This window comes from Neofelis nebulosa, chromosome 13, assembly GCF_028018385.1.
Source record: "Neofelis nebulosa isolate mNeoNeb1 chromosome 13, mNeoNeb1.pri, whole genome shotgun sequence".
In the NCBI taxonomy this organism is placed as follows: Eukaryota; Metazoa; Chordata; class Mammalia; order Carnivora; family Felidae; genus Neofelis; species Neofelis nebulosa.
In genome coordinates, this window is record NC_080794.1 from 12,726,984 (window position 1) to 12,750,054 (window position 23,071).

Below are 23,071 nucleotides of genomic sequence, written 5' to 3' on the forward strand. Positions count from 1 at the left end.
AGCTGTGGGGGATATAGTGTTACGTGAGAAGGACCAAAGTCCCAGCCTTGCATTCTTGCTTGCATTTCTGGTCGCCCAAGGCATGAATGAGCAGAGAGACAAGATAACAAAATCATTCCAAACTGTGATAGGAAAGAAGTAGGACAAAATGATTGGCCCTCACTTGGGGTGAGGTGAAGGCCACTTTGGAAAAGATCAGAAAAGCTGAGATCATGACATGGAACATCAGGGGAAGGTCGGTTTAGGTAAAAGGAACAGCAAGGTGAGTGACCTTAAGGTGGGGTGGACACACACGGGGGCTGGGCTGAGTGAGGAGTTGTTATTACGGTAGTTCGAAAAGGAAGCAGAAGTGAACCCTGCAGGGCCTCGAGGGCTTGGAGAAGGAGGATGGGTTCTATTCAGATTTGGGGAAAGTCACGGACGGACAGCCTTTTACCAAAAGGGCTAAGGTGATGCAGTTTGTGTTTTAAAATAGAGCTTTGCGGGCAAAGGAAATAAACATGCCATACCTCGATTGTGGTGGTTACAGGACTGTCTACATTTGTCGCAAGTCACTGAATTGTAAACCATAAAAGGTGAATTAATTGGTGAGCTTTACTCTATGTCGATTACACCTTCATAAACCTAACCCCCCAAAATAAGACAACTCTGAGCTCAAGCACTAAGAATGGTTTCTCTGGAAAATGTTTATGGGAGGGGTTTTGGGTTTGAGATTGTTTGTTTTTGGTGACCTTGTTTCTTGATCACTTTGCCTCCTTAAACTCTGCGCATGTATGATTTTTAGTAGAAGATCACATTTAGAAAAGAGAACTCTGGCTACTGGATGGAGAAAAGATAATAAGACAGAGTCAAAGATCATAGACACACAGGGAGGCTGTTTAGAGGACTGTGGCAAGAGATCATCGTGGCTGAGCCTGGGGTGGTGACGGTGACGGTGAAAGCAGGCGATGGAGAGAGCATTAACAGTCTAGTTCCGCTGGATTGGACGTGGGCAGAGGGAATAAGGAAATGGAAACGGAGGACGACTTTTAGGGTGGGGATGTCAGCATGGATGAGGCAGGGTTGGCAAGAGGGAGCCGTTCAATCAAGGTTTTTGGACTTTTAAATATTTTGAAATGCCTATTGTTGGGGCGCCTGGGTGGCTCAGTCGGTTAAGCGTCCGACTTGGGCTCAGGTCATGATCTCGCGGTCCGTGAGTTCGAGCCCCACGTCAGGCTCTGTGCTGACAGCTCAGAGCCTGGAGCCTGTTTCAGATTCTGTGTCTCCCTCTCTCTCTGCTTCTCCCCTGTTCATGCTCTGTCTCTCTCTCTCAAAAATAAATAAACGTTAAAAAAAAAATTAAAAAAAAAAAAAAAAGAAATGCCTATTGTTTATCTGAGTGGAGGTGTGAAGAAGGCAGTTGGCCATATGAGCCCGCAGCAAAGGGAAGAGAGGACAGGGCTTGGGCTCATCAGTGCCCCGTGGTATCTCCAGCCCTGGGCCTGGTCGAGGTCAAAGGACAAGGGAAAGGCTGGAAATAGAGCAAAGCAGAGGGCCCTGGAGCACTCCAGATTTGGAGCTTGGGTAGCAAGGCGGAGATAGCCGGGCAGGGGAGCACCACATGGCCCGCTCCCAAGAAGGGTGTATATTTAACCCTTTAAGTGTTGAATGTGTGCATCTGTGTGGGCTGCCACACAAAATACCAGAGACCGGGGGGCTTAAACAACAGACACTTCTGTCCTCAGAGTTTGAAGGCTGGGATTCTCAGATCAGGGTACCAGTGTGGTAGGTTCCTGGTGAGATCTTTCTTCCTGGCTTGCAGATGGCTGCCTTCTTCCTGTGTCCTCCCATGGTGCAGAGAGACAGGCAGACAGGGAGAGAGACACAGAGAGAGAATGAAGAGTAAGTGAGAGATTTCTCCCTCTTATGAGGCCAAAGTCCTCTCAGATTAGGGCCCTGCTCTTCTGAGCTCATTTAACCTTAATTATCTCTCAAGGACCTTACCTCCAGGTACAGTCACAGTGGAGGTTAGGGCTTCAATATATGAACCGGGGGAGGAGACACAGTTCAGTCCACAGACACCTGTACGTGGACATCATGGTGACCTAGAGTACAAACCATGGCCACAGTCTTGTCACGTGGCCAAACTGCAAAATGATGACCTCACTGTGAGCCTCCAGCTATTGCAACAGTGCAGTGGCCCATCATCCAAAGCCTCCCCGCCTTCCACAGCATGCTTGAAATAAGTGAGGACACTAATAACAACAACAACATTGATGATGACATTTGTTGTTTGACCACTGTGTGCCCGGTACTGTTGTCATAAGCACTTTGGCAATTGAGTAGCTCAGCCTATCCTCACAAGCCTTTGAGGTAGATATTTTATTTACAGCCAAGGGGGCACAGGCCCCAAGAAGTTAAATAACTTGCTCAAGGTCACAATGTTAATAAGTGGCAGGAAAGGGCTCCACGTCCTGCCGCCTGGCTTTAACCGTCTGGGCTATTCACCACTGTTCTAGCTCTGACTTTAAGGGTCCGCTTAACATTTACTTAGATTCCATGGAGTCACTGGGGCTGGGTTTAGCAAGTATCTTCTCGTGTTCAGTTCTGTCATCTCTGAGAGTTCAACATGTGGCAAAATTCAGATCAAAGAAGTCACTGGGCATTTTGATGTCAGAAACCACAAGGCCATTAAATTTCATGGGGGATATATTCGTGTCCTAGGGCTTCTGTAATAAAGTCCCTGAAACTGGATGGTTGGGAGTCTGAACTCAAGGTGTCAGCAGACGCATGTTCCCTCTGAAATCTGTAGGGGAATCCTTCCTATCTTCTTAGCATCTGGTAATTTGCCAACAACCCACATTGGCCACTTAGCCAACACTGACACAGAGTACACGTGTAAGAAGGTGTTTCTTGACTTGTGGCTACACAACTCCAGTCTCTGCCTTTATTGTCACATGGCAGTCTTTGCATGATGCCTTCATATAAGGACATCAATCATACTGAATTAAGAGCCCACCCTTCTCCAGAATGACCTCGTCCTTTTTGTTGACATATAACATCAGAATTGACATATAACATCATATTAGTTTCAGGTATACAACATGATCAAATATTTGAATATGCTGAGAAACGATCACCATGACAGATCTGGTTAACATCCATACCATACATGGTGACAATTTTTTTCCCCTTATGATGAGAACCCTTAAGATTTGCCTTCTCAGCAACTTTCAAATATACAATACAGTCTTATTAACTATAATCACCAGCACGGTGATTACATCCCCGTGACTTATTTATTTTATAACTGGAAGTTATACCTTTTGATCCCTTTCACCCATTTCACCCATCCCCCATTCCATTGCCTCTGGTGACCCACCAGTCTGTGTTCTGTATCAGTTAGTTCAGGTTTATTTGTTTTTTTATTTTTCAGATTCACATATAAGTGAGATCATACATACATATACATATACATATACATATACATATACATATACCTGTAAATATTTTCCTTATTCATTTCCTTTCCACATTTCACATCTTCTTTATCCATTCACCCATCAGTGGACACTTAGCTTGCTTCAATACTTGAGCTGTTATAAATTGCTGGATCATATAGTATTTCTATTTTTCTTTTTCTGAGGAACCTCTGTACTGTATTCCACAGTGGCCGCACCAATTTACATTCCCACCAGCAAGACACAAATGTTCCCTTTTCTCCACATCCTCACCAATATTTGTTATTTCTAGTCCTTTTGATAATAGTCATTCTAGTAGGTACCAGGTGATATATCATCGTGGTGTCAATTTGTATTTTCCTGATGATTAGTGAAGTCGAACACCTTTTCATGTATGTGTTAGCCATCTGTATGTCTTCTTTGGAAAAAATGTTTATTCAGATCCTCTGCCCATTTTTAAGTTGGATTGTTTGGGATTTTTTTTTTTTTTTTGCTATTGAATTGTATGAATCCTTTATATATTTTATAAATTAACCCCTTGTCAGATATATGATTTGCAAATATTTTCTCCCATGTGGTTGTTGCCTTCTCATTTTGTTGGTGGTCTTCTTTGCTGTGCAGAAGCTTTTTAGTTTAATATAGTTCCACTTGTTTATTTTTGCTTTTGTTCCTCTGCTTTTAGTGTCAGATCCAAAAAATCATCGCCAAAATTGACATCAAGGAGCTTTACCACCTGTGTTTTCCTCTGGGGGTCTTATGGCTTCAGGTCGTATGTTCAAGTCTTTAATATATTTTGAGTTAGTTTCTGTGTGTCGTGTAAGGTAGTCTAGTTTCATTCTTCTGCATGTGGCCGTCCAGTTTCCCAACAGCATTTTTTGAAGAGACTGTCCTTTCCCCGTTGTATATGTTGGGTACTTTGTTGTAAATTAACTGACTACATATGCATGAGTTTACTTCTGGGCTCTCTATTCTGTTTCATTGACCTATGTGTGTCTGGCTTTATGCCAATACCGCACTGTTTTGATGACTATAGTTTTGCAATATAGTTTAAAATCTAGAAGCATGATGCCTCTAGCTTTCCTTCTTTCTCAAGACTGCTGTGGCTAGTTAGGGTCTTTTGTGGTTCCAAACAAATTTTGGGATTTTTGTTCTATTTCTGTGAAAAATGCCATGGAAATTTTGATAGGGATTGCATTAAATGTGTAGATTGCTTTGGGTAGTATAGACATTTTAACAATATTAATGATTCCAATCCATGAGCACAGAGTATCTTTCCATTTGTTTGTGGTATGACTTCATCTTAATTTAACTGATTACATCTTTAACAGCCCTATTTCCAAATAAGGTCACATTCTGAATATTGGGAGTTAGGACTTAAACATTTCTCTCTCTCTCTCTCTCTCTCTCTCTCTCTCACTCACTCACTCTCTCTCTCTCTTTTGGTGGGAGTTACATAATTCAACCCAAACAGGGGCTATGTAGATAGAGTTTAAAATCTTAAGAATAAGTATCTCTCTGCAAATCTTTAATGCACAATCCCCACTTTCTCAATCTAACATCCCTAGAAAAACTTCCTCACAGCAAAGTTCCTTCCTCAGGCTTAAGGATTCTCAGCACCAGATGTTAAGTCCTCTAGAAAATCTGCAAATGGCAGAGGAAAAATGCAAAGAGAAAATAAAGTTCTCAAGTGCAACTAGCTTCTACTCTAAATTAAAGCAACGTCAGAATTTTTTCCAAGTCCTCTGACTTCAAAAATACCAACAAACACTGTTCATAGTGTTGGGTACTATCATTTCTCTTAATTTTTTACATTCTGGAAGTTGAACTATAAAGCCACATGCTAATTACATAACAGTATTCTCTGTTAATAAGTGTTTTGAGCAGTTTTGCCACCTCAAAGTAATCCAATGAAGATTTAACGTAGAGTGGCCTTTCAAATGAACACAGAAAAGATGGATTGTTTAATAAATGGTACAGGGACATTTGGCTAACCATTTGGGAAAAAGTAAAGTTAGATGCCTACTTCATACATTAAACTTACATAAAATTGAATTATAGAAAATTTTTCATTTTTTTATTTAACTTTCCTAAAAGTTTATTTATTTATTTCTGGGATAGAGAGAGAGAGAGAGAGAGAGAGAGAGAGAGAGAGAGCATGCACGTGCCTGCGCATGAGCAGGGAGGGGGAGAGAGAGAGAGAGAGAGAGAGAGAGAGAGAGAATCCCAAGCAGGCTGTGCACTGCCAGCACAGAGCCTGACCCTGGAACCGTGAGATCGTGACCTGAGCTGAAACCAAGAGCCAGATGCTTAACTGATGGAGCCACCCAGGTGCCCAGAATTATAGATGAATTTTTAAAATTACACAAGGTAAATCACAAAATAACTGAGAAAATAGAAGGGACTATTCACTATATTTTGAATTGGAAAGTTTTGCTAATTGTAAGCACAAAGAGATAATCCATAAAAATGGGGCACCCGGGTGGCTCAGTTAAGCATCCAACTTCCGCTCACCTCACAATCTCACAGTTGGTGAGTCTGAGCCCCACATCAGGCTCTCTGCTGTCAGCAAAGAGCCTGCTTCAGATCCTCGGTCCCCCCCTCTTTCTGCCCCTCCGTCGCTCTTTCTCTCTATCAAAAATAAATAACTACTCGGGGCGCCTGGGTGGCGCAGTCGGTTAAGCGTCCGACTTCAGCCAGGTCACGATCTCGCGGTCCGTGAGTTCGAGCCCCGCGTCAGGCTCTGGGCTGATGGCTCGGAGCCTGGAGCCTGTTTCCGATTCTGTGTCTCCCTCTCTCTCTGCCCCTCCCCCGTTCATGCTCTGTCTCTCTCTGTCCCAAAAATAAATAAAAAATGTTGAAAAAAAAAATTAAAAATAAATAAATAAATAAATAACTACTAAAAAAGATATAATCCATAAAAAGAGATATGAATCAGTTTAAATACATAAAAGTCTAAAACTTACTTGTATATTGGGGCGCCTGGGTGGCGCAGTCGGTTAAGTGTCCGACTTCAGCCAGGTCACGATCTCGCGGTCCGTGAGTTCGAGCCCCGCGTCAGGCTCTGGGCTGATGGCTCGGAGCCTGGAGCCTGTTTCCGATTCTGTGTCTCCCTCTCTCTCTGCCCCTGCCCCGTTCATGCTTTGTCTCTCTCTGTCCCAAAAATAAATAAAAAACGTTGAAAAAAAAAATTAAAAAAAAAAAAAAACTTACTTGTATATATAAAAAACAGCATAACAACATGGGGGAGAAGGTATGTACTGTATATGACGGATATGTTTATATTTTTCGTGCAAAAACACAAATTGCTAACAAATTCATTCTCCAAAAAAAGATAGCAGAATTTTAAAAAGCAACCCACAGAAGAAGAAATACAGCCATTAAACATATGAAAAGATGCTTGTTCTCATTTAAGACCAGTTACATAGGATCTCTAAGGCTTCTTTCATTCAGTGCGAACACAGCATGATTCTGAATATAGAGTATTCATTTGGTACATTTTTGCATAGATTTGCTCTTGAACTCACCTTCCAGTGCAGAATATTTTAATCTCCAATACAAAGTTTAATAAAATCACTTACATCTCATTTACCATATTTCTGTTAGAAAAATCTGGATCTTTTCAAACCCAACGTTATTAGAATCTCTTGGTTGCGTGAGCCGAAATGCCAATTCAAACTTGCTTAAGAAAAAGATTCAGCAGATGTCTACCACCTCCACACATTCCTACACCCTTAATCTCCCTGTGTTTTGAAACTCCAAATGAGCTTTCTCCAAAATGTAAGGGCAAATTGACCTAATTCTTCTCTCCCTCTGAGTGGAGGGCGGTCAACTTCTCACACTTAACAAGTAGAACAGCTCTGAGTAGAAAAGGCCTGAGGGCCTGCCATGGCCTCCAGAGATTTACCAGTAATTTAACCTTTCATATCTGAAAGTTTCTAGAAGAGAATCCCCTTCCTGGCTAAAACCCTAATTGTGTCTCTCTGAAGCACCTTAGGAACAACAACCATGTGTTTAGAATGACTTCAGTCAGGCCATGTGAACCAATAAATTACAGTGTTCACTTATTCGCTTGCCTTGGGTTTCCATCCTTTAAGGCCAGATGGCTCTAACTTAGGGTACTTCTCTGTGGTTCATCCTGTCCCTTATCTTCTGAGCTACTGTCCTCGACTCTCTTGGGAGTGTGACTCTGCGTGTGTGTGTTGGGGGGGGGGGGGTTGTGTGTGTGTGCATACTTAAGGGTTTTCAAACGGTTTCAATAACAACAAAGAAGCTGGTTGGTTGTTTCAAAAATTCATTTCTCACTTCCAAAGAAGTGAGATATATTTCAAACACACGCACACACTTCATTTCTGTCGGGCCCAGTGATCCATGGATTCACACTGACACTGTCCATTCCTTTCCTTTCTGGTGTTCAGTATAGACACTGCCCTGGTCAGGGGTGGGAGCAGCTCAGCTGGGTGCTTCCGCTTCAGACTCTCCTTTGAGGCTGCAGTCGGTATCGCCAGGACCGCAGTCCTCTGGAGGCTTAACCCCATGGAAGGGTTTCCTTCCGGGCTCATTTCCACGGCTGCTGGCGGTCCTCAGTTCCTCACTACCTGCGTTTCCACAGGCTGCCTCACAACATGGCCGCCAGTTCCCCCAGTGGGAGCAAGGTGAGAACAAAGAGTAAGCATTCACCGGCGAGACAGAAGCCACAGTCTTTTAGAAACCTAATTGCAGGAGTGCCATTCCATCATTTCTGTCACATCCATGTTTTAGAGATGACTCACAAAGTCTAGCCTGCACCCAGGAAAGGGGAATTAAGCCCCTTTAGGGAGGAGTATCAAAGAATTTGTGCGTATATCTTTAAAACTACCACACGGTATTGGAGGTAAACTGACTTCCCCAGAGAATCTGAGTCCTTTCTAAAGTACCATGATCCTTTGCCAAAGGCTTGCCTCAGGAGTGCTAAGATGGGAAGGAGGGTAAATGAGAGAACCCAGTAGGGGTGGGGAGGGAAGATCCAGGCAGAGGACAGATCCCCCTGTCATGCACCTGCATCACAACACACCTGAAGCCACCTGTAACAGTTTTAAGTAAGAAAAGGGCTAAGAACCTTAACCTTCTACAATGGGAATCAGAGAGCCCCTAATACCACAATTCGACAAGGCAGAAGTGAAACACAGACATGGGGTTATAGTAGGTGGGAGAGTGGCAAGCATGTGATTGCCTACAGTTGCAAAGCAACCTCATCTGGCCAGCGGCATAAACAGGAAGGTGGTGGGCTTTTAATTCCAGAAAAAGTGCAGTTCCAGAGGAGTGGACATGACCTCAGCTCAGCTGCTCACTCCCTCCATCACCTGGGACCTGCACCTGCATCATACCACACCTGGGACCCTGGGGGGTAGAGTCCTGCCTCATTTTCATCCATGTCCTCCGTTCCTTAAGTACCCCAACCTACCAGAGCTGCCCTCCGAATTCCCTCAACAGTATTTATGCGTAGCACTCGGTGGGTGGTTAACCAAATATGTTCTGATCAACGGTTTTATTTTTTAATGGTTTTAACATCACAATTATTTTGTCATTTGTGAACGCCATTTACAGGCAGCTCCCGTCTTTAGGTGCTTTGAGTTCATGACTTTTTCACTAGACCGTGGTTCTCAACCTTGGCTACACATTAGAATCAACTAGAAATTTCTTCCCATTCCAGGATTTGATGCAAATTAAAAGAGAATACTGAACCAGTTTCAATAACTAAGAGTTAACAGATTTTGCTAAGTAATATTTCCTTAGTGGGAAGCTAAGATTGAAAATCATCATTTCAGAATCTCTCTACTCAAAGTGTGCCCTGTGTACCAACAGCAACCTTATCACCTGTGAGCTTCTTAGAAATGCAGAATTTCAGGCCTCACCTCTGAATCAGAATCTGCATTTTAACAAGGTTCCCCGGGTGGGTGGTTCATACGCACATAAAAGTTTTTGTTTTGTTTTTTATCCATTCATTTTATTATGAAAGATTTCACTCAAGTAGGAAAACATATAAATAAACCTCCACGTGGCTGACATTTTCCCCATGTCTTAAGATGAAGACTACAATGAAAAGCACAAAGAAACAATTGAGACACCGCCCCTACCCCCCCCCCCCCCCCCACACTTTGTGGTCTTTCTGGAATCTGTTCCTCTGCTTTCCTTCCCAGAGCTGAGGTTGTTCTGAAATCTCCTATCCAAGTTTTTACATCTTCATTGCCTCTTTTCCTATTGCTCTGTGCTTCTGAACATTACATCTGCATTATTTTTCTATAATTACTAATTTTTGTGTTCCTTTCACATTCTGTGTAGGGAGTATCCATTCTGACAGGTGTAATTCAAATTCATTTATTCAACTGTAGTGTCATATTCCATTTGTGAATATACCACCCACTGTGTCATATGTTATGCATTTTAAATTAACTGCCCCCAAATTCAAATAGTTTTCCATTTTCACTGTTACTGTGTTGAAATAAACATTTTATCGTGGTTTCTTTGTGCACTTGTGAAAGTGTGTCTACAGGGCATGTATCTGCAAGTAGATTTCAACGTTAACAATTTTATTAAACCCTACTCCAAAACCACTGTGCTAATAAATAAAACCACCACATCCCAACATCCTGACCAGCACTTAACATTGTCCACGTTTTTTTTTTTCCCCCTGATTTGGAATAAGTGATGATTGATTTGTGTTTCTGTGGTTATAAGTATGATTGATAAATATGTGTTGGTTTAGTTGTCCGTTAACTTTTGCTTTTCTGTCAAATAATCAAATTCTTTGTCCATTTTTTAACATGTAATTATCTAAAGCTAAAAAATTTCATCTAAGTAGTGATTTGTCTGTATTACGCAAATTTTTCTATGTTGTGTTTTCATTTTTATTTGGTTAAAAACAATGTCTAATAGGGGCACCTGGCTGGCCCAGTCAGTGGCTTTTTTTTTTTAGTATTTATTTTAATGTTTATTATATTTGAAAGAGAGAGAGACAGAGTGCAAGCCTGGGAGGTGCAGAGAGAGGGGAAGACACAGAATCGGAAGCAGGCTCAAGGCTCTGAGCTGTCAGCACAGAGCTCAAAGTGGGGCTGGAACTCACGAACTGTGAGATCATGACCTGAGCTGAAGCTGGGTGCTTAACTGACTCAGCCACCCAGGAGCCCCTTTTTGTATACCTTCTTTGAAAAAAAAAACGTATTTAGGTCCTTTATCTGTTTCTTAATGGGGTTATTTGATTTTTTGCAATTGAGTTTATGAGTTCCTTATATCTTTTGGATATTAACCCCTTATTCAATATATAGTTTGCAAATATTTTCTCCCATTCTGTAGGTTGCGTTTGAATTCTGTTAATTGTTTGCTGTGTGGAAACCTTGTAGTTTGATGCAATTCCACTTGCCTATTTTTGCTGTTGTTGCCTTTGCTTTTGGTGTCATATCAAAAAAATCATAGCCCAGACCAAGGTCAAGCAGCTTTTTCTCTATGCTTTCTTTCAGAAGTCTTGTGCTTCAGATTTTACATTTAAGTCTGTAATCCATTTACAGTTGCTATTTGCATATGGTGTGAGGTGAGGATCCAATAGTATCCTTCTGCATGTGGATACCCAGTTTTTCTAATGCCACTTTTGAAGAGACTATCCAGCTTTGTAATACATTTTGAAATCAGAAAGTCTGTCAGTTTGCAAGCTCCTCGGGAGCTTTCCAGGTACTGGTACTCATACCCTGAGTACTCATCATCTGAAACTGGTACTCATACTCAGAGGCCAGGGAGAGACCAAAGGCAGACCACTGCAGATGGATAAGGTGGCAGGTTTTCATGAGCAAGAGAACTTACATAGGAGGCTTGTCTTGGGGGTTCCAAGATGAGTAGATCTCTGCACCTACTCACCAGATCTCAGATGTTTATGTAGAGGCTGTAACTGGGTTCAGTCACAAACACCATCCACATGATCTCAGCATCACACCCACTATCTCAACGCTCTGTCATTGAAGCAACCTCAGATGATAGTTGGGATCCCTAGTTCGTGGCCCCAGACTCCCTTGGCCGTTGCCTTGAGCAGTGTTGAAAACATACAGAACACGCCTTTACTACACTAACCAAGTCGCTGCACTTCAGAGGCAGTCTGGCATCCTTGACAACGTGTCATCCCACCAGGGCACTGCAGTGGTCACTCTTTATTAAAGTCCTCCAAAACCCCCAAATTCCTACAGAGCCTTGTACCTCTTTCACATTGTTAGGGGTGGCATGGGCTTGCACCTTATATCAATCATGGCTTCTGGGACAACAGGGGCCTTAGCAATGAAATAATTCCAAAAACTTATGGCAGTGCCTGGACCTTGAATTTTCTGTGGGCTCACTGTTTGCCACCCCGCCCCACCCCCCCACCCCCGCCCACAGATGTTCCAGGAAAGCTTGCAGGGTGTCCTGCAGCAGAGGCAAACCTTCACATGTTAACATTAGATCATCAGTGCAATGGGCCCATTTCACTGCTACTGGGAAGGGGGACAAGGACAGATGACATAGGGTAGGGTTGTGCAGGTAACCTTGGGGAAGCACTTGAAAAGTTTATTATTGTCCCTCCCACGTGAAAGCAAATTGATCTTAGTTATCAGAAACCTGACAAAGTCTTTCCTGTGAATTTTCTCGAAGCCTTTTTCAGGGACAATTTTTTTTACCAAAGCATCAGAGGAAAACAATATCTATATGCAAACAACAAAAGACTTTTTTTAAAAGGCCATAGTTAAATATCTGATGAGAGTTCATCATAATGCAATTATTCTTCTTGCTCAAGATCACCTTGTATATTTGGGGTCTTTTGGTTACATATCAATCCTATGATTTCTTTTTTCTTTTATCGTAAAGAATGCCTTTGGGATTTTGCTAGGGATTGCATTTAATCTGTAGATGACATTGGGTAATATGGACATTTCATGAGTACTAATTCTTCCAAGGCATGAACACAGGATATCTTTCCATTTGTCTGTGACCTTTAATTTCCTTCCTCAGTGTTTTATAATTTTCAATGTACAGGTCTTTCACCTCTTTGGTTAAGTTTATCCCTAGTATTTTATTCTTTTGTTACTGCTGTGAATAAAATTGTTTTCTTAATTTCCTTTTCAGATAGTTCACTGTTTGTGTTTAGAAATGTGGCTGAGTTTTGTGAATTGATTTTTGAATCCTGCAATGTTACTGAACTCACTTATTAGTTCTAACAGGGTTTTTTTGTTATTGAGTCTTTCGGGTTGTATACTATATGGTCATGTCATCTGCAGAAATAATTTTACTTCTTCCTTTCTGATTTGGATGTCTTTTATTTTCATTTTCTTGCTTCATTGCTCTCGCAAGGACTTCCAGCACTGTGTTGAACAGAAGTGGTAAGAGTGGGCATCCTTGCTTTGTACCTGATCCCAGAGGGAAAGGTTTCTGTTTTCCTCTGTAGATTATGATGTTAGCTGTGGGCTTCTCGTAGATGTTCTTTATAGTATTGAGGAAAGCTCTTCCTACACCTATTTTGTTGAGAATTTTAAACATGAATTGATATTGAACTTTGTCAGATGCTTTTTCTGCGTCTATTGAGATGATCATATACGCTTTTACTTTCATTTTGTTAATGCGGTGTATCACGTTGATTCATTTGCATATGTTGAACCATCCCTTGCATCCCAGGGATAAGTCCCATTTGGTCGTGGTGTTTGGTCTTTCTAATGTGCTGTTTAATTTTATTTGCTAGACTTTTGTTGAGGATTTTGCATTTATGCTCATCAGGGATATATGCCTGTCATCTTCGTTTCTTGGATTGTCTTTGTTTGGTTTGAATATTAGGATGATGCTGGCCTCATAAAATTAGTTTGGAAATGTTCCCTCTTCTTCCAGTTTTTGGAAAAATTTGGGAAGGATGGGTATTAATTCTTCTTTGAATGTTTGGCAGAATTCATGTGTGATGCCCCCTCTGATTTAGGCCTTGTCTTTATTGGGACGTTTTTCACTATTGAGTTAATCTCCTTATTTGTTATTGGTCTATTCAGGGTTTACAGTTCTTCTTTTTTGTTCAAAAGTGTATTTAAATTCTAGTTAGTTAACATACGGTGAAATATTGGTTTCAGGAGTAAAATTCAGTGATTTGTCACTTACATACAACACCCGATGCTCATCATAACAGGCACCTTCCTTGATCCCCATCACCTATCTAGCCCATCTCCCAACCACCTCCCTCCATCTACCCTCAGTTTATTTTCTATCTTTAAGAGTCTCTCACGGTTTGTTTCCCTCTCTCTTTTCCCCCCTCCCATATGTTCATTTGTTTTGTTTCTTAAAGTCCACATGAGTGAAATCATACGGTATTTGTCTTTCTCTGACTGACTTATTTTGCTTAGCATAATACTTTCTAGTTCCATTCACGTTGTTGCAAATGGCAAGATTTTATTCTTTTTGATGGCTCAGTAATATTCCAGTGTGTGTGTGTGTGTGTGTGTGTGTGTGTGTGTGTGTGTGTGTATCACTTCTTTATCCATTCACCAGTTGACAGACATTTGGGCTCTCTCCAAAGCTTGGCTATTGTTGATAGCCATGCACCCCTTCAAATCTGTATTTTTGTACCTTTTGGGTAAATACCTAGTAGTGCAATTGCTGGATCATAGGGTAGTTCTATTTTTAACTTTTTGAGGAGCCTCCATACTGTTTTCCACAGTGGCTGCACCAGTTTGCATTCCCACCAGCAGTGCAAAAGAGATCCTCTTTCTCCGCATCCTCGCCAACATCTGTTGTTGCTGGAGTTGTTAATGTTAGCTATTCTGACAGGTGTGAGGTGGTATCTCACCGTGGTTTTGATTTGTATTTCCCTGACTATGAGTGATGTTGAGCATCTTTTCATGTGTCTGTTAGCCATCTGGATGTCTTCTTTGGAAAAATGTCTATTTGTGTCTTCTGCCCATTTCCTAACTGGACTATTTGTTTTTTGGGTGTTGAGTTTGATAAGTTCTTTATAGATTTTGGATACTAACGCTTTATCTGATATGTCATTTGTAATTATTTTCTACCATTCCATAGGCTGTTTTTAGTTTTGTTGATTGTTTCCTTTGCTGGGCAGAAGCTTTTTATTTTGATGAGGTCTCAACACGTTATTTTTGCTTTTGTTTCCCTTGCCTCTGGAGATGTGTCTAGTAAGAAGTTGCTCTGGCCAAGGTCAAAGAGGTTACTTCCTGTGTTCTTCTCTAGAATTTTGATGGTTTCCTGTCTTACATTTAGGTCTTTCATCCATTTTGAGTTTATTTTTGTATGTGGTGTAAGAAAGTGGTCCAGTTTCATTTTTCTGCATGTTGCCATCCAGTTTTCCCAACACCATTTGTTGAAGAGACTGTCTTATTTCCATTGGATATTTTTTCCTGCCTTGTCAAAGATTAGTTGCCCATATAGTTGTGAGTCCACTTCTGGGTTTCCTATTCAGTTCCATTCATCTATATGTCTGTTTTTGTGCCAGTACCATACTGTCTTGATGACTACAGATTTGTAACATAGCTTAAAATCCAGAATCATGATGCCTCCAGTTTTGTTTTTCTTTTTCAGGATTGCTTTGGCTATTCAGGGTGTTTTGTGGTTCCATACAAACTTTAGAATTGTTTGTTCTAGCTCTGTGAAAAATGCTGGTGGTATTTTGATGGAGACTGCATTAAATGTGTAGATTGCTTTGGGTAGTACAGACATTTTAACAATGTTTGTTCTTGCAATCTGTGAGGATGGAATGCTTTTCCATTTCTTTGTGTTCTTTTCAATCTCTTTCATAAAATTTTTATAGTTTTCGGAGTACAGATCGTTTACCTCTTTGGTTAGGTTTATTCCAAGGTATCTAATTGTTTTTGGTGCAGTTGCAAATGGGATTGATTCCTTGATTTCTTTTTCTACTGGTTTGTTATTGGTGTACAGAAATGCAACCAATTTCTGTACATTGATTTTATATCCTATGACTTTGCTGAATTTATGTAGTAGTTCTAGTGATTTTTTGGTGGAATCTTCCAGGTTTTCTATATAGAGTATCATGATCTGCACATAGTGAAAGTTTGACTTCTTCCTTGTCATGGTGGATGCCTTTTATTTATTTTTGTTATTTGATTGCTGAGGTTAAGATTTCCAAAACTATGTTAAATAGTAATGGTGGGAGTGGACATCCTTGTCTTGTTCTTGCCCATCGGGGAAGGCTTTCAATTCATCCACAGTGAGGATGATATTAGCTGTGGGTCTTTCATATATGACTTCTATGATGTTGAGGTATGTTCCATCTGTCCCTACTTTGTTGAGGGTTTTTATTAAGAATAGATGCTATATTTTGCCAAATGCTTATTTTACATTTATTGAAAGGATCATATGGTTCTTATCCTTTCTTTTATTAATGTGGTGTATCACTTTGATTGATTTGTGGATATTGAACCAGTCCTGGAGTCCAGGGATAAATCCCACTTGATCGTGGTGAATAATTCTTTTAATGTACTGTTGAATTCTATATGGTGTGTCTTGGTTTTTTTAATTTTTATTTAAAAAAAATTTTTAACGTTTATTTATTATTGAGAGAGAGAGCACGCGCGCGCGTGCGCGCGCACACACACACACACACACACACACACACACACACGAGTGGGGGAGGGGCAGAGAAAGAGAGGAAGACACGGAATCTGAAGTAGGCTCCAGGCTCTGAGCTGTCAGCACAGAGCCCGACGCGGGGCTTGAATTCACGAACTGTGAGATCGTGACCTGAGCCGAAGTTGGATGCTTAACCGACTGAGCCACCCAGGCGCCCCTAATTTTTATTTTAGTGAGAGGAACACGCAAACGTGTGAGCAGGGGAAGGGGCAGAGGGAGAGAGAGAAACTTAAGCAGGCTCCACACTCAGCATGGAGCTCGAAGCAAGGCTCGATCCCTCGACCCTATGGGATCATGTCCTGAGCCAAAAGTAAGAGTCAGACACTCAACCAACTGAGCTATCCAGGCACCCCATCGATTTGCTGGTTTCTTGTTGAGAATTTTTGCATTTACGTTCATCAGGGATGTTGACCTGTAATTTTCCTTTTTAGTGGGTTCTTTGTCTGGTTTCAGAATCAAGGTAATGCTGACCTTATAGAATGAGTTTGGAAGTTTTCCTTCTGTTTCTATTTTTTGGAACAGTTTGAGAAGAATAGGTACTAACTGTTCTTTAGATGTCTGGTAGAATTCCCCCTAGGAAGCCATCTGGCCCTGGACTTCTGTTTGTCGGGAGATTTTTTATTACTGTTTGAATTTCTTTTCTGGTTATGGGTATGTTCAAATTTTCTATTTCTTCCTGTTTCATTTTCATAGTTTGTATGTTTCTAGGAATTTATCATTTCTTTCAGGGTACCCAGTTTGTTGGCATATAATTTTTCATAATATTCTCTTATGATTGTCTTTCTGTGGTGTTGGGTGTGATCTCTCCCCTTTCATATGTGATTTTATCCATTTGAGTCCTTTCTCTTTTATTTTTGATAAATCCGGCTAGGGGTTTATCAATTTTGTTAATTCTTTCAAAGAACCAGCTCTTAGTTTCATTGATCTGTTATATTGTGGGGTTTTTTTGTATTTGTTTCTATATCATTTATTTCTGATGTAATCTTTATTATTTCTCTTCTGCTCGTTTTAGGTTTTATTTGTTGTTCCTTTTCTAGCTCCTTTAGGTATAAGGTTAGGTGTGCATTTAACCTTTCTTGCTTCTTGAGGTAGGCCTGAATTGCAATATACTTCCTTCTTAGGACTGCCTTTGCTGCATCCCAAAGGGTTTGGACTGTCATGCTTTCATTTTCATTTGCTTCCATGTACTTTTACATTTCCTCTTTAATTTCCCATTAAAGATTAATGGGAATTAAATTTCCCATTTAATTAACCCATTCATTCTTTAGTAGGATGTTCTTTACTCCAAGTATTTGTAGTCTTTCCAAATTTTTTCTTGTGGTGGGTTTCATAGCCTTGTGGTCTGAAAATATGTGTGGTATTATCTCAATCTTTTGGTACTTGTTGATGGCTGATTTGTGACCCAGTATGTGATGTATTCTGGAGAATATTCTGTGTGCATTTGTATTCTGCTGATTTAGGGTGGAATGTTCTGAATATATTTAAGTCCATCCAGTCCAGCGTGTCATTCAAAGTGGTTGTTTCCTTGTTGATTTTCTGCTTAAGTGGTCTGTCCATTGTTGTAAGTGGGATGTTAAAGTCCCCTACTATTATTGTATCATTGTCAGTGAGATACGTTTGTTATTGTTTTATATATTTGGGTTCTTCTAAGTCGGGGGCATAAATATTTATGATTGTTATATCTTCTTGATGGATAGACCCCTAAATTATGATACAATGCCTTTCTTCATCTCGTTACAGTCTCTGGTTTAAAATCTAGTTTGTTTGATATAGGTATGGCTACTCTGGCTTTCTTTTGGTGTGCATTAGCATGACTGATGTTTCTCCATCCCCTCATTTTCAATCTGCAGTTGTTTTTAGGTCTAAAATAGTCTCTTGTGGGCAGCCTATAGATGGGTCTTTTTTTTTTTTTTATCCATTCTGATACCCTATGTCTTTTGACTTGAGCATTTAATCCACTTACATTCAGGGTGATTATTGAAATCGGAGTTTAGTGCCTTGTGTTACCTATAAAGTTGGTATTTCTGGTGAAGTTCTCTAGTCCTTTCTAGTCTTTGTTGCTTTTGGTCTTTTTTCCCCCCGCTGAAAGAGTCTCCCTTAATATTTCATGCAGGGCTGGTTTAGTGGTCATGAACCCCTTTAGTTTTTGTTTGTCTGAGAAACTCTTTATCTCTCCTTTTCTGAACGACAGCCTTGCTGGATAGAGTATTCTTGGCTGCATATTTTTCCCATTCAACATTCCCATGTTGAATATATCCTGCCACTGAATTCTGGCTAGCAAGTTTCTGTGGATGGATCTTCTGCAAGTCTGATGTCTTCCCTTTTAGGTTAAGGACTTTTATTCCTTTGCTGCTTTCAAGATTCTTTCCTTATCTGAGTATTTTGTGAATTTGACTATGATATGCCTTGGTGATGGCCAGCTTTTGTTGAATTTAATGGGAGTTCCCTGTGCTTGGATTTTCATGTCTATGTCCTTTCCCAGATTAAGGATGTTTTCAGCTATAATTTGCTCACATAAACCTTCTGTCCCTTTATCTCTCTTCATCTTCTGGGACTCCTATGATATGAATGTTATTCCGTTTTAATAAGTCATTGGTTCTCTAAGTCTGCCTTCATGATCCATGACTTTTGTTTCCCTCTTTTTTTCAGCTTCATTATTTTCCATAATTTTATCTTTTATATCACTGATTCATTCCTCTGATTCATCCATCCTCACTGTAATCGCATCTATTTGGTTTGCCTCTTGGTTATAGCATTTTTAATTTTGGCCTGACTAGATTTTAGCTCTTATATCTCTGCAGTAAGGGAGTCTCTAGTGTCTTCTATGTTTTTTTTTTCAAGTCTAGCTAGAATCCTTATAATTGTTGTTTTAAATTCTAGTTCAGACATCTCACTTATATCCATATTGATTAGATCCCTGGCTGTCGTATCTTCTTGTTCTTTCTTTTGGAGTGAATTCCTCCATCTTGTCATTTTGGAGGAAAAAATAATAAAATAAAATAAAAAATTTTAAACTAAAAAAATCAAATAAAGAAGCTAGATCCTAGGTGTGTTTTGGTCTGCTTGTTAAGAGAAGCTTTATAGAAAAAAAAAGAAGAAAAAAAGAGAAAAATTTAAAATTAAATAAATGAAGTGAAATGAAATAAAACAAGATAAAAAAAATTTGCTCTTTCTATATCCAAGAAAAAAACCAAAAACAAAATTAGAAGTAAAAGAAACAAAAAAACACAAAGGAAACCAGATCCAGTTTTCCCAACAGCTGAAACTTTGCAGCGGTCTATGGTCATTAGACTAAACTTGTGGAAGGGATTTGTGCTGGTCTTTTGGGGGAGGGGCCTGCTGCTCTGATTCTCAGGCAGATTGCCCTAGTAGAGATGTGCCTAGAGAGGGTGCAGGGGGTGGGCATTATGTAACAGCTCTGTTCTCCACTTGATGGCACTATTTAGCTAACTGAGGGTGATCTGTGCTTGTGGGCTAATGGTGAAAATGGCTTCACCCCAGTCTCTAGTCTCTGGAGGAGGAAGTTCATGCTCTCACAGACACATGATCAGTCACCCCTCTTGTGTCCCCAGCTTCTGTCAGCTCCCTGCCTTCCTCCTGTCTGTGTCTGAGCTATCCCTTACCAGGTGGTGCTGCCCTCCTGAATTTTATCTCAGGATTGGCCATGTTTCAAAACCCCACACTACAGAGGCCCCAATGGCTTGGACCCATGCTCATCCTCTGGGGGAGGGTTTTGCCTTGCTGTGGCTGGTACTGGCTTCTCCCAGAAAATGGTCGCCGACCCAGCACTGAGTTTATGGTAAATCACAACACATGGCCAGTGTCAGGGTTTGCTGCCCTCAGCCAGCATCTTTGTTTCTATATGGGTGAACATAGTGGCTTGATGGTGCCCACCGGGTCTTTTGTCCTTGGAGAGGCTGTATCATCTCTACCAAAGGCACTCCCAGCAGGAGAACCTCTTCTCCCCTTGTGACCCAGGGGATCTTCAGACTGCGCTGCTGGCTTCAAGGTTCCACCTTGCTTCCTCACCAGAGCACCTCCAGGTACTGAGCTCTGAAACTTCAGACTCTGTGCTGTGCCTTTTGTAACAAACTGACAGTAGTAGAACCTTCTTTTTTGTCCTGTCAAATGGTTTTGGGGAACAATTTTCTTGTGCAGAACCTTGCATGTGTTTTCACTCTTTCTCTTTTTCCCTCTAGCTACTTTCAGGAAAAGTGTTATTCCTGCTTGAACTCCATGCACTGCTCACTCTCTGCCTCTCTCTTTCTCTGTTCTGTGGAAAGGGCTCCCTCCCCTCCTCGGCACCTTGGTTCTTCTCTCCCACAATTCACCTCTCCATACCCCATACCTGCCATGTTCTTTCCCTTAAATTATGCAGATTGTTCTGTTAATCCTCAGATTGATTTCCAGGTGTTCAAAGTGGTTTGATGTTGATCTAGCTGTGTTCCAGGGATGAGATAAGACCAGGGTCCCCTTACTACTTTGCCATCTTAACTCTTCCCTACTATTTCTTCTTGGTTCAGTTTCCGTAGGTTGTATGTTTCTGGGAATTTGTCCATTCCTTTCACATTATCCAATTTAGTGGTGTATAATTGTTCATAATAGTCCTTTATGATCCTTTTTATCTCTGAGGCATCCATTGTTATGTCTCACCTTTCATTTGTCATTTTATTTGAGTCTTTTTCTCTTTTTTTTTCTTAGTCTAGCTAAGGGTTTGTCTATTTTGTTTAAAAGACCAACTCTTAGTTTTGTTGATTTTTTTTCCTATTGTTTTTCAATTCTCTAATTTATTTCTGTCTAGTATTTATTATTTCATTCTATCTGCTAACTTGGGCTTATTTGTTGTTCTTCTTGAGGTATAAACTTAGGTTGTTCATTTAGTAACCTTTCTTCTTTTTTAATGTAGGTATTTATTATTATAAACTTCCATTTTTGTACTAGTTTTGCTGCATCTCATAAGTTTTGTTTTGTTGTGTTTTCATTTTTGTTTGTCTCGAGATATCTTTTAAATTAACTTTTGATATCCTCTTTGATCCAAAGGTTGTTCAAGAGTGTGTTGTTTAGTTTCCACATATTTGTGAATTTTCCTTTTTTTTTTTTTTTGGCTGCCATTCATTTCTAGTTATTCCATTATAGTCAGAAAAGATATTTTGGGGGGTGCCTGGGTGGCTCAGTCGGTTGGGCATCCGACTTCAGCTCGGGTCATGATCTCGCTGTCTGTGAGTTCAGGCCCTACATTGGGCTCTGTGGTGACAGCTCAGAGCCTGGAGTCTGCTTCAGATTCTGTGTCTCCCTCTCTCTCTGCCCCTCCCCCATGCATACTCTGTCTGTCTCTCTCTGTCAAAAATAAATAAACATTTAAAAAAAAATTTTTTTTAATAAAAGATATTTGGGATAATTTTCATCTTAAATTTTTAAGACTGTGCTATGACTTAACATGTGATCTATCCTGGAGAATGCTCCATGTGTGCTTGGGCAGAATATGTGTTCTTCTGTTGTTGGGTGGAACATTCTGTTTCTGTTAGGTCCATTTGGTATATAGTGTTGTTCAAATCACCTGTTACTTTTTAAATTGTCTATCTGAATGGTCTATCCATTGTTGAAAATGGTGTACTGAAATCATCTACTAGCCTTATATTACTGTCAATTTCCCTTCAGATCTGTCATTGTTTGCTTTATATATTTAGATGCTCTGATGTTGGGTGTGCATATATTTGTCATTGTATTTTTCTTTTGCATTGGACTTTTATCATTACATAATGACTTTATTTGTCTCTAGAGACAGTTTTTGACTTAAAGTTTATTTTGTCTCAGTATAGCCACCTCTGCTTTCTTTTGGTTTCCATTTGCATGAAGTATCTTTTTCCATCCCTTCGCTTTCAGCCAATGTGTGTCTTTAAATCTAGAGTGAGTATCTTGTAGACATTTTCACAATGGTTCTTGGGTTTTAATTCATTAAGCTGCTGTATCCCTTTTGATTTGGGACTTTAGTCCATTTACATTTAAAGTAATTTTTTTAATGTTTATTTATTTCTGAGACAGAGAGAGACAGAGCATGAATGGGGGAGGGTCACAGAGAGAGGGAGACACAGAATCTGAAACAGGCTCCAGGTTCTGCACTGTCAGCACAGAGCCCGACGTGGGGCTTGAACTCATGGACAGCGAGATCATGATCTGAGCCGAAGTCGGACGCTTAACTGACTGAGCCACCCAGGCACCCCTAAAGTAATTTTTTAAAATGTTTATTTATTTTGAGGAGAGAAAGCATGTGTGTGCAAGCAAGTGGGAGAGGAACAGAGAGAGGGACAGAATCCCAAGCAGGCTCCAAGATGCCAGCCCAGAGCCTGATGCAGGGCTTGAGTTCCTGACATGAGATGATAACCTGAGCCAAAGTCAAGAATCAGGCTCAACTGGCTCAGCCACTCAGGCACTCTTAAAGTAATTATTGATGTGTGAGGACTTACTTTTGCCATTTTGTTAATTTTTTTTCTATTTTGCATTTGCTTTGTCTCTTTGCTCCTCTCTTGCTGTCTTCCTTTGTCTTCTAATGAATTTTTGTAGTGATTTGAAAATCTTTTGTGTATCTATCATAGGTTTTTTTCTTTGTAATTAGTTTGAAGATTGCATAAAATATCTTTTGGTTATAACCATCTATTTTAGTTTGCATAAACATTAATTTTGATTGCATACAAAAACGCTACATTTTCAATCCCCCTTCCCCATCTTTATGTCCTTGGAGTCAGCCTTTACTTCTTTTTATACTGTGTATACATTAACACATTTTTAGATTTTAATCTTTATATTAGTTAAAATAATTTATTATAACCATTACTGTGTTTCATTATTCTTCATTTGTCTATATATGTACCTTTACCAGTTAGATTCATGCTTTTATATGCTTTTGTATTGCTGTTTAGCATGTTTTTTGCTTCAAGTTGAAGAATTCCCTTAAGCATTTCTTGCAAGACAAATATAATAGCAGTTTTTCTCTGGAAAGATGCTAC

General features: G+C 40.2%; 1 long non-coding RNA gene across 4 annotated transcripts in view; it reads left to right on the plus strand.

Moving 5' to 3' along the window:
- Positions 1–23,071, plus strand: part of LOC131492619 (uncharacterized) — a 109,658-nt gene that overhangs the window by 59,478 nt on the left and 27,109 nt on the right. Inside the window, exon 4 of one of the 4 annotated variants that reach the window (XR_009252184.1) lies at positions 4,123–4,206. The exons of the other annotated variants lie outside the window; for them this stretch is intronic. This is a non-coding gene — a long non-coding RNA (uncharacterized LOC131492619). The remainder of the gene's footprint in view (positions 1–4,122; positions 4,207–23,071) is intronic. 4 annotated transcript variants of the gene reach the window in all.